The sequence below is a fragment of the Mus musculus genome, chromosome 15 (assembly GCF_000001635.26).
Source record: "Mus musculus strain C57BL/6J chromosome 15, GRCm38.p6 C57BL/6J".
In the NCBI taxonomy this organism is placed as follows: domain Eukaryota; kingdom Metazoa; phylum Chordata; class Mammalia; order Rodentia; family Muridae; genus Mus; species Mus musculus.
The window spans coordinates 25,600,555-25,615,614 of NC_000081.6; positions in this window are offsets into that span (position 1 = coordinate 25,600,555).

The following is a 15,060-nucleotide window of genomic DNA, read 5'->3' on the forward strand; positions in this document are numbered from 1 at the left end:
GAGAAAAGCCTTACAACTGGATCTAATGGAGGCATTTCCTCAACTGAAACTCCTTTCTCTGTGATAACTCCAACTTGTGTCAAGTTGACACACAAAACCAGCCAGTACATCATGATATAAAAAAAATAAATCTTGATTCATTCATATTTTGTCATTTTAAAATCTGATAGCAAAGGTTGGAGAAATGGCTCAGCAGCTCACACCATATGCTGCTCTGGTAGAGGACATGAGTCCCAGCATCTGCATCAGACAAATCAGAACTGCCTGCCACTCCAACATCAGGGGATCTGACATCTCCTTCTAGACTGCGTGGGTGCCTCGCACATAGATACCCACATATAAATGGATTTAAAAGATAGACATTTTAAAAATCTGATCGAGTCTCTTTATCAAAATTATTGATTCACACACACACACAAAAGTTCATCAGGACAAGGTCAAATGCATTGATCACTTAAAAACTGTTCCCAGATTGATACTGGCCTCAAAATAAAATTATTATAACATACATTATCATCCAGCCAATGGTTCTTCTTCTCAAGTGATAATGCACAGGGGTTTCAAAGTACATATTTAAGTTTGGCAGGATATCTCCATTATCTAGAGACTCTTATAGATCACATTAGCACGGCAACTCTACTCTACTCAACTCTACTCTTCGAATAGAGGCTGATTCGGCAATCAATGGATCCTTTCACCAAGTGCTCCTGGGTCATCTGATATGCCACCCTAAAACTATACCAGCATCCACAAAACTACTCCTAACTCCTATTTTCTGAAACTTTTGAATTATTAGGTATTTTTAGACTTCTTGGAACTAGAGATGGGGAGAGGAAATATATCCAACCTGACTACAACAATCGTGAACAGAGGCAAAGAGTATGGTCTTATGCTGGGCTCTATTCCCTTCTGTCGTTCTGCCTTTCCCAGCTCACAGGAGCATGGGAGGTGGCCCCAAGGGAACAGTACTTGCTCCATAAGCATAGGACCTAAGTTCAGATCCTCAGGATACTCATAAGAAGCTAGGTGTACGCTGCAGTCCCGGGTCACAGTGCAACCCGTGTGGAGAGGCCAGAAACATTTGAGCATCACAGAGACAGCTGAGTAGGGTGAAGACAGGAGAAGCTCTGGGACTCCCTGGCTGCCAGATTATTCAAAAACAGAGATCTCCGGGGACAGTGAGAGATGTTGTCTCAAGAAAGTAAGACAGGTAGCAATAGAAGAGGGCACGTGGTGTCTCCCTCTAGCCTCCGCATGCAACCCACACACATCTGAATAGATATGGATTATCCCTGTGTCTTTGCTTCTCTGTCTTAGTCTTTCTCTCTCTTACACACACACACACACACACACACACACACTCCTAGTCTTCCTTAAGAAGAGAAAGAGGACAGGCTTATCCAGAAGTCTACTTGCTAATTTTAACCTCTGCGTGGTGGGCAGGTGAGGGCAACCTTTCAAGAGACTTAAGAAACAATAAGATGGTTTAAGTGCAACAGACTCCAGCCCAAAGCATGGTGTTGAATTAAGTCTTAGTCACTCACAAGGATTGGGACAGTTGGCTCCACCACTAATCCTTGGTGTCCTCATCTCTGCTATGGGATAGTTACAGGATCACATTCCACTGTCGTTGAAAAGATCAGAGACTGTCCAAGCATAAGTAAGGGCTCAATAAATATAATCACAACAAATAAGCATTCCTCTTTTTTTTTCTTTTGTAGGCTATGGTGACAGTCAATAGCACATGGGAAAGGCTTGCTACTGTTAATGTAAAATGAGCGAAAGATGAAGAGCTGAGCCCGCCCCAGATGTTGCTCACCTCCTGATAACATGGTAGCAAATTCCTGGAGTGAGTGCTCACCTCTGTGGTCTTTCTCCATAACAAGCGGCTTTGATTCAACAACTCAGGTCGTAAAGGTCAGACACGTTTCAGTTTTATTTGTAAAGCTCACCTGAATATTTCCGTTGATTGGAGATTAAGAATAGCAGATGTGAGAGATCTAGGGAATGGCACCTTTCCCTGTAACTCACTCTCCCTTGGGAGAACCTGGTTTTAAAAGTAAAGGCATACTCGGGATTCCAAAAAGAAGGGGGTAGGGCGGACTTCACAGTCACTAGTCAGGCTACTTTGGCAATAGAATACCTTTAAACAACATGAACTTTTAGAAATCTGACAAGGAGTGCAGAACTACTATTTCTGATTTTTGGTGGGCTTGCTTAAATGTCCATAAAAGATTGATGTTAAGCCGTCTAAAAGCATCTGCCCTGGTCATCGAGTTTATTTTTGTTTTATTGATCAGTTAACCCAAATAAAATCTTTGCAGGTGCCCACAAGACTGACGTTTATGCTGATTTGGGGGTAGAAACATATATGTAATCTTTCCTGCCTAATAGCATCGATGATAGAGTGCCTGTTATTATTTTCACTTACGGATCACCGACTTCACTTTCTGGTTCTTTAGGTTTGCTGGGAATGAAGCCCAGTGTGCTGGCTCTCTCTCTCTCTCTCTCTCTCTCTCTCTCTCTCTCTCTCTCTTTCTGTCTCCATCTCCATGTCTGCCTCTCTCTGTCTCTCTCTCTCTTTCTGTCTCCATCTCCATGTCTGTCTCTCTCTGTCTCTCTCTGTCTCCATCTCCGTCTCTCTCTTCTCTTCTCTTCTCTCTCTCCATCTCCCTCTCTCTCTCTCTCTCCATCTCCCCCCCCCTCTCCCTTTCTCCCTCCCCCTCCCCCTCCCCCTCTGTGGGCTATCTGTCCTTCATTTGTTAAGAGAGCGCCCAGACAGGACATAATGAACGCCTGGCTCTCCCCGCTCTTTCATCTTCATACTTATTCTCTGAAGTGCATTCCTTCACGGAATCTCGGTCAGCTCCACCCTTCCTAAAATAACAGTGTGAGGCTGTGAGGTCCACCTCCACCCTCCCCTGTGACCCTAATTGCACATAAGCCTGCTGCTGTTGAATCTGAGAAGTCAGGGCTGTCAAGGCTGTCTACATAATTTATGGGAACCAGTGCAAGATGAAAATGCCTGATCCCATTGCTCCAAACATGAGGGAAAACACTACCACTCAGAGTACAAAATGGGGAGTTCTCTTTCCTCCCCATCCCTCCCTCCCATGGTCATGCGTTTTTTATTTGTTCTTTTGTCACTATGAGTAAAGAAAGAAACCGAACTTCAAATTCCTAGCAAAGACTTTGCTATTGATCTGTATATTGCATGATGCCAGTTTTAGAGTGCTTAGCCTGGTAGAATTCCCACAGTCAATTCTTTGAACATGCATCATGACTTTCTTATTCTTCTAAGGACAATGAAACACTGCCCAAAACCCACTCAGCCATTCCTGTTCTATTTCTTTTTTGGTTGTTGTTTGTTTGTTTGCTTGCTTGCTTTTGAGACATTCTCCCTATATAGCCTTAGCCTACCCAGGAACTCACTATTAGACCAGGCTGGTCTCGAACTCACTGAAATCCTGACTGCCTCTGCCTCCCTCATGCTGGGATTAGAGGAGCTTGTCCACACACCCCGTGTAATCCCTCCTTTTCTTAGCACACATTTTTCTTGCCCGGGATCAAGGCGAGAAAATATACATGGCCCATTTTCCCTGTCTTCTCATACCATCATTTCCAACACTTGCTATTAGCTAACACATGAAAATAATCAAGGGCTTGGTTGGCTCCTTTGGTTCTTTGAATTTCTTTCTTTTTAAATTATTATTCATTTTATGTGCATGGGTGTTTTGCCTGTGTGTTTGTGTGTGTGTGTGTGTGTGTGTGTGTGTGTGTGTGTGTGTGTATGTATGCACTATGTGCATGCAGTGCCTGTGAAGGCCAGAAGAGGGCGCTGGATCCCCTGCAACTGGGGTTACTAATCACTGTGGGTCTCCATGTGGGCTCTCTGGCTCTTAGCTACTGAGCCATCTCTCCAGGCACCTTTGAATTTCCTAAAATGCCAATAATGAGGCTGGAGAGATGACTCAGCAGTTAAGAGTACATCTTATTCTTGCAGGGGACCTGAGTTCACCTCTACCCTTGCTACACACATAACTTTTTCAAATGTTGTTACTTCCTTCTAGATTAAAGACAGATTTGGTTTGAATAGAGGGGCAGCCTCTTGGGGTACTGAGGGGGCCTTCTTTATTCCATTGTAAACATAGCATGCTTACTTCCCTGAATGCTATGCATCTCAGGTCCACTAGACCACACACGCATGACAGGTAGATCATACATCTATTAAAATTATGTCTCCTCTGCTGCCATGGTCCATTGCCCCATCAGACTTTACTTGTAAAATTGAAGTTCAAAGATAAAATTAGGACACATATCAAGATGATGGTTGAAGAAAATTAAACCAAGCTTGGGAGGCCCTGTGAACTGTGCAAACTCGAGCACATACCCAAGAATGGCCCTGGAGCCTGTCTGTAGCATCGCTGTTCAGTGGCTGTTTAGTAAAACAGGTTGACTGTCACAGTCACACATGTGTAACAGTGAATACGGAATGAGGACCACACACCTACCCTGTTAAGGTATGTCCTACTGTTGGAGCTTATCTATAACTTATTGTAATTTACTACATTACTTGGCCTGGGATGCAAAATAATCCATTAGTCAAATATCTCAGCACCCAAATTATAAACACTACAGAGCAGTTTTATAAGACGTACAAGGAAGCAAAGTTTGAGAGATTTATTGTGAATGTTCACAAGATTCTTTTGGTTTTAGTGTCTTTCTCAAATTCGCTCACTTTTATAGTCACACAACTGTCCTTAGGAAGCTGCTAATACACACACACACACACGAAGCTCCCATTGTAGATCTTCCCAAGTGGATGCTAATGTTGCACAGACCATGCCCTAGTGAAAATGGAGGTATCCATCTGGACTTTGAGTTGACTGGCTATTAAATCTCCCAAGGCTGTGCCTCATGACTCCAGTGTAGACCTTCCGCCTATAAGCAACTAAGTTTTACTGAAATGAAGCCATGCAGAAGTTCCTGAAAGATTTGCAGAAGTAGAGGTGGGACAGGGGGGTGGGGGAGTGGGGGTGGGGTGGGGCTTGGGGCAGGCTGTGTAAGAGCAGACATGGACGATGTTGATTCTAATGTCCCAGGAACTTCCCCAGTAGGCAACAGCACCGCCCTGTAAATACTCCCCTTCTGTTTCTCAGAGTCCTTTGAACCTTTCTTCTCCCACATGGGCTCCTTCCCTCGGGCCTATGGTGGAATGGAACCTCATCTTGTGAAACTCACTGCTTCTGAATACCATTTGGATGGAAGCTACAAGCCAATCACCGACACGAACTTGAGTCCATACTGAATATTAAGTAGAATGGATGAAGAAATCACCACAAATTTACACATTCATATAAGCTTATTATTTAGAAGTCTACATACCCCTTGTGCTGGTCAGGTTTTTGTTTGTTTTTGTTTTTTGTTTGTTTGTTTGTTTGTTTTTGTCAACTTGACACAAGCTAGAGTCCTCTAGGAACAGAGAATCTCAACCAAAGGATTGTTGCCATCAAATCACCTGTAGACAAGTCTGTGGGGACATTTTCTTGATTAACGATGATTCATATAAGAGGGCCCAGCCCAGTATGGGTGGTGCTGTTCCTGGGCAAACCCTGAGGAGTGAGCTAGTGAGCAGTGTTCCTCCAGACAGTTCCTGGCTCCAGCTCCCTGCCCTGACTTCCCTCCATCATGGTCTATACATAACTTGTGAGATGAAATGAATCTCCTCCCCAAGCTGCTTTGTGTTATGATCGTAATCAGAGCAAGAGACAGCAAACTTCGACGATCCTTAAGCGCGTCTGCAGGTGGTAGTCCTTGTGCTCACATTTTCTATAGAGATAATAAACAGTCGGTCTATATTCTGGCCTACTTAGCAGGAATTTGCTTTTTATCGTTGATAGCGAAAAGGAGTTTGTCTACAACATAAGGGGGAAAAGCATCATGCACATTTTTTTGGGACTGATGGAAAATTTTGGCAGACTATATTCACATTTCTTGTATATTTGCCCAGTCGGATTTAGGAAAACTCGTCAGACTTGCTTTGTTTCCTTTGAAAGTGGTCCACTGCTTCTGGTGTTGGGCACCAAGTGTCACACACAGGCCTTGGCCTCTTCTTGTCTCATTTCCAAGTCTCCTTCCTCAAAGTGAGGCATTTACCAAGCAGAAGGAGTTGAGGAAGCTATGACTGCTCTCAGGCAGTGAGCACTCGGGTCACTACAAATCCCAAACTTCCGCAAACATGGAAACACACCCCTTTGCGGAGAACAATTTTATATTCCAACTAGCTGTCCCACAGTGTCCAGATGGTCATACCTGATTAATATTTCTGATAGCTTCTCAGTGGTCAGAGGCACTGTGAAATTCAGGGGGAGACAGGGGGAGGAAGCGCTACTCTGTGGCTGGCCCCTCAAGAAACCTAACTTAATGTCACGGATGAATCAGTTTGTCAAGGCTGCTTTTGTGCTGAATTCAGAGTCCCTTGTCCAGTCCCCATCCATAATATATTTCTCCCTCTTCCTTCCCACCACCTCCCCCGACAAATGATCCACGCAGAAGCAGAGTTCTTGTATTCCTAACATCATTGGCCACGCTTTTCCCTGTTTACACGACTCTCTGCGCTTATCCAAACACCAGCTCAGAGGCTGGGTAAGTTTTATGGGTGCCGCTTTTTTTGTTTAAAGTCCTCTGTCCGTCCTCGAGTGGTGATCAGCACGCTACGCCTTGCTATAGGAAGGTAGTCAGAAGAAATCCAAATGGAATTCTGTGCCTCAAAGGGAAAGCAGTCAAAGTAACAGTGGGAATTTCCCAGACCAAGGCCAGTGGCCAGGATCAAATAGAAGTGATGAGGGTGGGAAGGGCTGTGGTGTTTGGGGGCAATTCTCATGCTTCCCCAAGCTAGAGGCTGGAGAGAGAGCACCACTCACCATGCCCCCATCCCCCGTCCTAAGGAAAGGGACCAACATCAGAATATCCATTGTATATGTCCAGCACTATTTTAGATTACCCACTGTGTGTCAAACACTTAGGTGCCTTGAGGATCTCACATAAAACACAGGAGCATGAGAAGCAAAATTATTAGAGATTCAGTTGCAGAGCTGAAATGTCCCACTGTGAACTCTGTCCCATCTTACCCCGAGCTTTGTGGCCTTTTGTGAGTAAATATGACAGAACAAAGAGTGAGGGCTTGGGAGACCATTGACCAACGGGGACTTGGTCAATCGAGCTCTTTCTTCCTAAGAGCAGAATGAACACTCGTTGACAGTGGCTGTTAGCATCCAACACTGTAACACAAGCAAAGCGTTCAGAGCCGTGCCCAGCTCCGCTCTGGCATCTGCTCACCTGCTTAGTCCCTGATGGTGGTGGTGGTGGTGGGAGTGTTGTGACATTGCTTGACGAAGATTCTCACTTGAATGGTTTGATTAACAGGATGATTCCTCCTCATTGTTGCATCTGTGGCAGGATCACTCTGTGTGCTGGGGATACTGTAGGAAATAAAATAGACACATCTATTGGCTTAAGATCAGGAATGCAACTTTCTGCGGAAGATGGCAGACAGTAAGCTTGGAGATACAGTAAACAAGTAGCCTGGATCAGCAAATCTCTCTGAGAGGAGCAGAAGTAAATATTTAGTCCTTGCTGGTCAGGTCGGCTATCATGCCACAAGGCATCCACATTCAACCTGTAAGTGAACAGGGATGGCAGGCATATCACACTAACGTATCATTTCAACAAGCTTGGTGCAAGAGGTTACCCACGGGCCACTATTTGATGATGGGCACAGAAGACCATTTCAGTGAATCAGTGAATGATAAATACTATGAATGGAATTGGGTGGGATTAATGTTCTACCTAAGGGCAGGTTGGATGGGCTGTTAAGCTAACTCCTGTGTTGACCCCCCCCCCCAGGGAAGAGGAAGACAGCTTCCCAGAGTAAATAGAGACCTCACAGAAATGCCACACGTGAAGGAAATATGTGCAAAGCCCCCCCACCCCCCACGCAATTGAAAACTCCATAGCTATTGCTCTTTAGTCTAGATTTTAGAGAAGCTAGAGTCATACTGGGGAGTTGTGGATGAAAGAGGTAGGAGGTGGGTCCTTTGTCAGCCTCAGAAACAGCTAGCACTTGATGGTAAATGGGAGAGAGCAGTCCGGGAGGTATAAGGGCCCCAAATAAAGTGTTGTTGTTGGTTTACTCAATTGTTTAAGACAGGTCTCATTGTAGCGTAGGCTGGCCACCACTTCACTGGTTCCCATCTTAAAGTCTGCTCTTGCTGTGTTGACAGCAGCAGAGAAATCACTGGTGACACTGGCAAAAGAGACAGAGGAAGAAGAATGCTTCAGATATGTCTGGCTCTGGGGGTGCAGGCTGGAGCAGGAAACATGCCTGTTATCAGGGCTACTCAGGCAGGCTATCCTCTGATGCAAATGTTCTGGCCAGGGAGAAGAAGATGCTGTGGTGAGGAAAGATAATGGTGGTGAGAAAATATGGGTTTCAGGGAGACTTTGGAGGCGAGGCATGGGTCTTCAGTGGGAATAGGAAATGACACAGAAGTCATGATCTGCTTCTCTGGATCTTCCAACGGGGTTTCCTGTTGCGAGCAATTTCTCACCCGATAGCACCTCGTTTGTCAGATGGGTCTGATCTTGAGCCTTGGAGAATGCCTGGCTTGTCTCTCTCCCAGCCTTTACCCGGTGGTTTAAAAAATATCCAGAATCTCTCATTCTCTTTCGTGCACCGAGAAAGCCTCAATACTCTGGACATCAAGATAAACACTAGTTAGCCTACAGTTTACCAACGTAAATATTCAAGACCAATGTAAATATTCAAGCTGCCTTATCTCCTAGTGCCCTAAGCACTCCGGGAAGAGTAGCCCTTCAGAAAATCCCTCATCCACGCTCCTCTCAGAGTCTCAGTCTGCTCCATCTGGGCCCGCCCGATCTCCTTAGAGCCTTGCCTTTCTTATCTTCCTCCGGCATTCCAACCTCTCTTCTTGAAGGCGAAAGTTAACCTCACCTCCTCTGTCATGCTTTAAACACCACTGTAGATTAGAAAGGTCTTTCTCCTCGGGAGTCTTCAGTCTCAGACCCCTGATAGCAAGATCCTCACGTCGTTGTTATTATTATTATTGCTGTTGTTCTGTGGTACTGGGGAATCGAACCCACATCCCCCTGCATCCAAAGCAAGTACCCTGCCAACTGAGCTGGACTCCTAGTCTCCCTTGGGTCCTTTATCTGATTTGGGCTCTTATGTATCCCGTGCTGGCTTTGAACTCACTTTCTTTCTCTCTCTTTTTCTTTTCTGGGTGTAGGTGTTATGCCTGCATGTGTATCTCTGCATCTATGTGTGTACCTGGTGCCCACAGAGCCAGAGGACCTGTCAGATTCCAGGAGCTGGAGGTACAGACTGTGAGCCCCAGTGTGGGCACTACACACCTACCTCCAGTCCTCTGGAAGAGCAGCCTGAGCTCTTAATGTCTGAGCCATCTCTCTAGTCCCTCTAACTCACTTGACATTCAAGGATGACCTTGAACTGCTGATCCTCCTGCCTCCACTTACCAAGTGTGGGGACTACAGTCTCATGCCACAAAGCCCTGCTAACACAGTGCAGGGGGTCTAATGCAGAGTTCTGAGCCTGCTGCCTGCCCTTCTATCAACTGAGCTATACCCCAACTCTCGTTTATCTTTACTTTGTGTGTATGTGTGTGTGTGTATGATCTCCTGAAAATGATGTCCAATTCACCGAGTATTGCTTCATTTTCTGAGTCTTAATCCTCATGAACAAGAACAGTGACTTATAAAATAGTCTTTGTAAGGTGTGTCCTTAGTAATCTATGGGATTATATCATTCAATTATCCAGAATCCGTGAGCTAGTTGTTAACCATAGCTATTGCCCAAAATTGAGTTACATAACCCACAATAAGTACATTCTATTAAAAGGTGGTAACTATTAAAAGCCCATTATCTTAAATTATCCTAGTATACTTTACTAATTACCTGTGCAGTGGAGGCCATTTAGTCTGTAGTAGCTTCCATGGTAGAAATGAAATGAAAAAAATCTTTTAACCCTGCTCTGTTTTCAGCTCCATGTTTAGAACCATGTTGACATTTTTAAAACTGGTGAGGGTATTGATGCAAAAGGACCTGGTAAATGCTGTAAACCAGGAGGGCAACTTCCCTTAGAGTTCATTGTCTAATACCAGCGTACTACTACTGATAGTAAGCTCACGTAATGAAGTTTTAAAGCAGACATTGCATGTTTGTCTCTTCTAACCCCACATGTGCACACCCAACCTTATCCCCATCACTGACTGGTGCCTGTCTTCGTCCATTTTCCATTATTATAAGAAAATACCGGAAGGCTGGGGAGCTTGCTGAGCTTAGAGCTGAAATGCAAATAGCATAATTACGTGAGAGAGGAAAGGACCACACAGTGAGACAAGAAGCCAAAACTCTGGGGCAGAGCTGGAAATCCAATAGGCAGAGGAATAGGAGCCTTGCCATTTTACAATAGCCCTTCCTGAGAGAATAAGCTGGCTCTCATGAGGACATTAATTCCTTAGAGGACAGTGTTCCTATGACTTAGTTACCATGCATGGAGCTCCGCCTCTGAGCCCCTGGTGTTTCATAACCAGCTTCCAATGGAGCCTCTTTGGGGACCAAATTCCAGCACATAGGCACTTTCAGAATGGATCGCATCCAGATCGGATCAATACTCTGCTGAAAAGGCTTTTCACACCTAGACTGGGGTGCCCTTTTCCTTTCTTCTCTCCCTGGCAGGGGTGTGGCTCAAATGTAGTTTTCTTTGACATTTTCTTTCCGGTTCCCCTTGCTTGTTTGCTAAGGTTATCGGAGCAAGCAAGTGCCACAGACTGTGTGGCTTAAACGACAGAATTAATCTTTGCACCAGTTTAGAGGCTTAAGGTGCAGGTTTGGTCTTTCTCCCCAGGCTTCTCACCTTAGTTTGCACATGGTCCTCACATCATTGTGTGACCTCCCTCATGTGCGTTCTGCACACTGCATTCTCTTTGGAGATTCAGATATTCTCTTTTTAGCTGAGCATGGTAGTTCACCCCTATGTTCCCAGCACTAAGAGGATGTCTGTGAGTTTCAGGCTAGCCTGGTCTACATAGCAAGTTCCAGGCTAGCCAGGGCTACATAATGAAACCCTGAAATCCTATCTACTTACTCTCTCCCTCTCTCTCTCTCTACTTACTCTCTCTCTCTCTTTCTCTCTCTCTCCCCTATCCACCCTTCCCCTCCCTCTCTGTACCCCTGCAACTAGCCTATTGATCTCTGCCTTATTCTTCTTTGTAACTGCTAATGTGTGACACCAAAGTCACAAAGTAAGGAATTTCTTAAACAATAAAAAAGAAGAAAAATTAAAATAATTATTTTACAGAGGATATAAAATTTATTCTTCAAAATAGCACCGTCTTTATGATATTACAGGCTTTGCGCAAATAGCAAGAAATTGTAGGAGAGTGTAAAGGATAAGTTTGGTTGCTATCGTCACTGATATCTGGAAATAACAGCACTACTCACCTTTGTCCTCTCATTCGAAGTTTGTTACCCACTTAATTTATCGAGGGGAAGAAACATAGTTGCTCCCTAATACCTTGTTAGTCCTTCTTTTAAATAATGATGTTTAGCTGTGGGAAAGGAATACAAAATATAGACAATGGTTTTGTTTTTGTTGTTGTTATTGTTTTTGCTTTCCTGGCTACTAACAACTGAGTTCTGGTAATGAGAAATGAGAAGAAACATCTGAAAGAGCTGGAATCTTCCAGAACTGTGGAATCTGCATGCATGCTTTGTGCTCTTGGTATTTTCCCTGCCACTTCCTGCTATCTCAGGAACAGAGGCAAGGCCATATTGGAATTTGTCAGACGGCCTTGGTGCAGTGCCCCTGAGGCCCTTCTGGAATAGTCCAGCTTTCTAGGCTTTGTCTGTGGTAAGAAATAAAAATATGTTTTAAGCCTGTTTATCAAACAAATAAACAAACAAAAACCCTCTAGCAGATAGATGAAACATGTTCCTTTATAGTTTTTCTTTTACTTATTCATATCTAATAATTCTATTATTTTATCTGCTACTAATAATCATATGAATTAGAGATTGCTACAAAGGCAGGTGAACGGTGGTGCAGGCCTTTGATTCCAGCAGAGGCAGAGGCAGGCGAATCTCTGTGAGTTAAAGAACAACTTCTACATAGTGAGTCCCAGGCCAGCTGACTCTATCTCATAAAAGGAAAAGAAAAGAAAAAACTGTTAACTGGTTGCACTTACACACAATCCAGAGCAGGTAAATTCAAGTAGAAAACAAATTTGTGGTATCTAAAGGCTGAAGGTAGAGGAGTTATGAAAATACTCCAGGACTCCATTGTGGTTATATTTGCATGACACCAGGAATATGTTAAGCGCCACTGGGTTGCACAGTTATGAACCTGGTGGTCCGTTAATTTTGCTCCCTTGTTGTGATCTGGATATAAAGCCCCCTCCTAAGCCCTGAGAAGATCATGATTTGAAGGCTTGATCCTGGATTTCTCAGTATTTAGAGCTGATTGCACCATGAGGGCTCTAACCTTTCCAATGGATTAGCCTATCAGACTGGGTTTGTAATTAAATGAACTCTGGGGAGGTAGAGGTGGGACCTAGCTGGAGAAAGTATGTGATGATCTGTAGAGATATCCACCCTGCTCCAGGGTCTCAGGAGGTCAGCTTCAAACTCATCACTTAGCTGACAATGACACTGACCTCTGAGCCTCCCACTTGTTACCTCTAAGTGGTACTAAGATCAAGTCCAGAGCTCTGCGCATGCCTAGGGAAGTACTCTCACAAGTGAGCTGTGCGCTTTGCCCCAAGGAGGATATTCCTGTTCCTGGCGAGTTTCTTTCCCCATCTTTATCCCCTGGCCACTGTGAAGTGAGCGTCTCTGTTCCTTCATAGCCTTGCCATGATATTTGTTTTATCCAAGCCCCACAACCACACAGACAAATGACCATGGGATGGTATCCCTGAAACCATGAACCAAGATAAATTTTTCCTTCTTTTGTATTGTTTTCACTATGTTATCAGACTGACAACAAACTGATTAACACACTCTTCTTCCCATCAAATTTGGTTACAGATTTTTATTTATTTATTTATTTATTTTATATTCTTCCACTAAAAAGGGGTTGGAACCTCCATGAGCCCTAGGTTAGGATATGACTGTGTAAATGTAGTTAACATAATTTGATTCATGGATAAGTGACCCAAGCCCTTGGAGGAGCCCAGAAGATCGTAAGTTGGATCCCAGACATTGGACGGTTGGAGATTGACTTTTGCTTTTGATTGTGACTGTGCCCTGCTATTTTCCCTCTTGAAGGAAGAAACTGTTTTAGTGGAGCCCACAGTTAAGAGACTTTTAATTGTAAAAAGACTTTGGATTTTAAAAGAGATGGATATTTTAAAAAGATTGAAATTTTAAGAATATGTAAAGACTGTGGGACTTTTAAAGTTATTTAGATCTCAAGAGGTTTTCTCAGCTGGGCATGGTGGTGCACACCTTTAATCCGAGAGAGAGAGAGAGAGAGAGAGAGAGAGAGAGAGAGAGAGAGAGAGAGGAGAGAGAGAGAGAGAGAAGGAGGAAGAGGAGAGAAGAGTCTTCATGATGAAGATTGCCATTTCATGAAGAAAGACAGAAGAAATAGAACATTTGTCCCAACTGTTCCATGGAGGTTCCTCCCATAGGGTCACTTTAGATCCCCAACAGTCTCACTGTAGCCTCCTGAGATTGCACAGGTGACAGCCACAGCAGGAACCAGGTGACAACACAAAGCTGTGTAAATTAACCCACAGTGGTGTTCAGCCTTTAGCTTGAGTGGCTTGTTATTGAGAAGTAGTAAGGACCCCAAAGGGCTTGCTGCAGCCTGCAATTGCCATTGTGAGCTTAATCCCTCGGAGAGGCTGGGTCCCGTTTTTTAACTATTCCTCTTCTGCCTTGGTCATCTTTGTAGTCACGACTCCGTGCAGTCCTCTGAATCCCCATCCTTGACAATCAACCGCAGCACACTTAATGGAAACTTTTGGAAGGAAAAATCCAGACATATTCTCAACTCATTCAAGAAGCAAAATATACAGTGGTATTTCCAGGAAAACTTAAGAGAGGAAATAAGGCCTTTCCAGGTTACTAAGGAAAGTTTGCTCTATTCAGCCCTGTGATGTATGACACGAGTCACCCATCATTCACACAGGAGTGGCCACACTTACGCTTTTCTGACCCAGCTCCCCAGCCTTCCCTTTGGACATATAGGGCCCATATAGTACATATATTTGATTTAAGATACATTACAGAATTGATGTTACAAGTAGCCACTGCCTCTGCCATGCCCTGAGGTGGCCAAACTGGTATTCTGAGCTTCCATAGTTAACACATAGGTCACCTTAACCTTTGGGATTAGACTCCTTGATTAAGCCTTAAGTGATTATATCGATCAGTAGAATGAAAGCCATGTATTTGGAGTAAGGGTGGTTTTGAAATTCTCCATTCGGTTGAACGTGATTCATGATGTAGGATACTCTTAGCACATGGCTATGCCCATCTAATGCTGTAGGGAGGGTTTAAATGATGTGTGCCCTCCCTTCACGGGAGCTACTGCTTTAACAAAGACAAGGAAGTTGATGTGGAGAATGAAGAAGCTTCCCTTTGGAGGCATAAAATATGAAGGAAAAAAACCCCACTGGGAAGCGGTGAGGAACGGGAGCCATTTGAAAGCTTAAGTTGAGGACTCCAGGAGAGGCAGGCATTGCTTAGAAGGGAATGGTAGTTGAAGTGATGGGAACTGGGGATGAGGATGCTAGAAAAAGGAAGTTATATGCTTACAATTGGTCCCATTTGGGAGGCTAGAGGAGAAGAGCTTGCAGAAGGACCAGAAAGAGGCTGGAGCACTGTCCACCATGCACGCGACCGTCTGGCGACCGTCTGTTCCTATCCCGCTCCCCTGACTATAATGAGGTGTGTGTGTGTGTGTGAGAGAGAGAGAGAGAGAGAGAGAGAGAGAGGACCCAGTGCCAGATTAA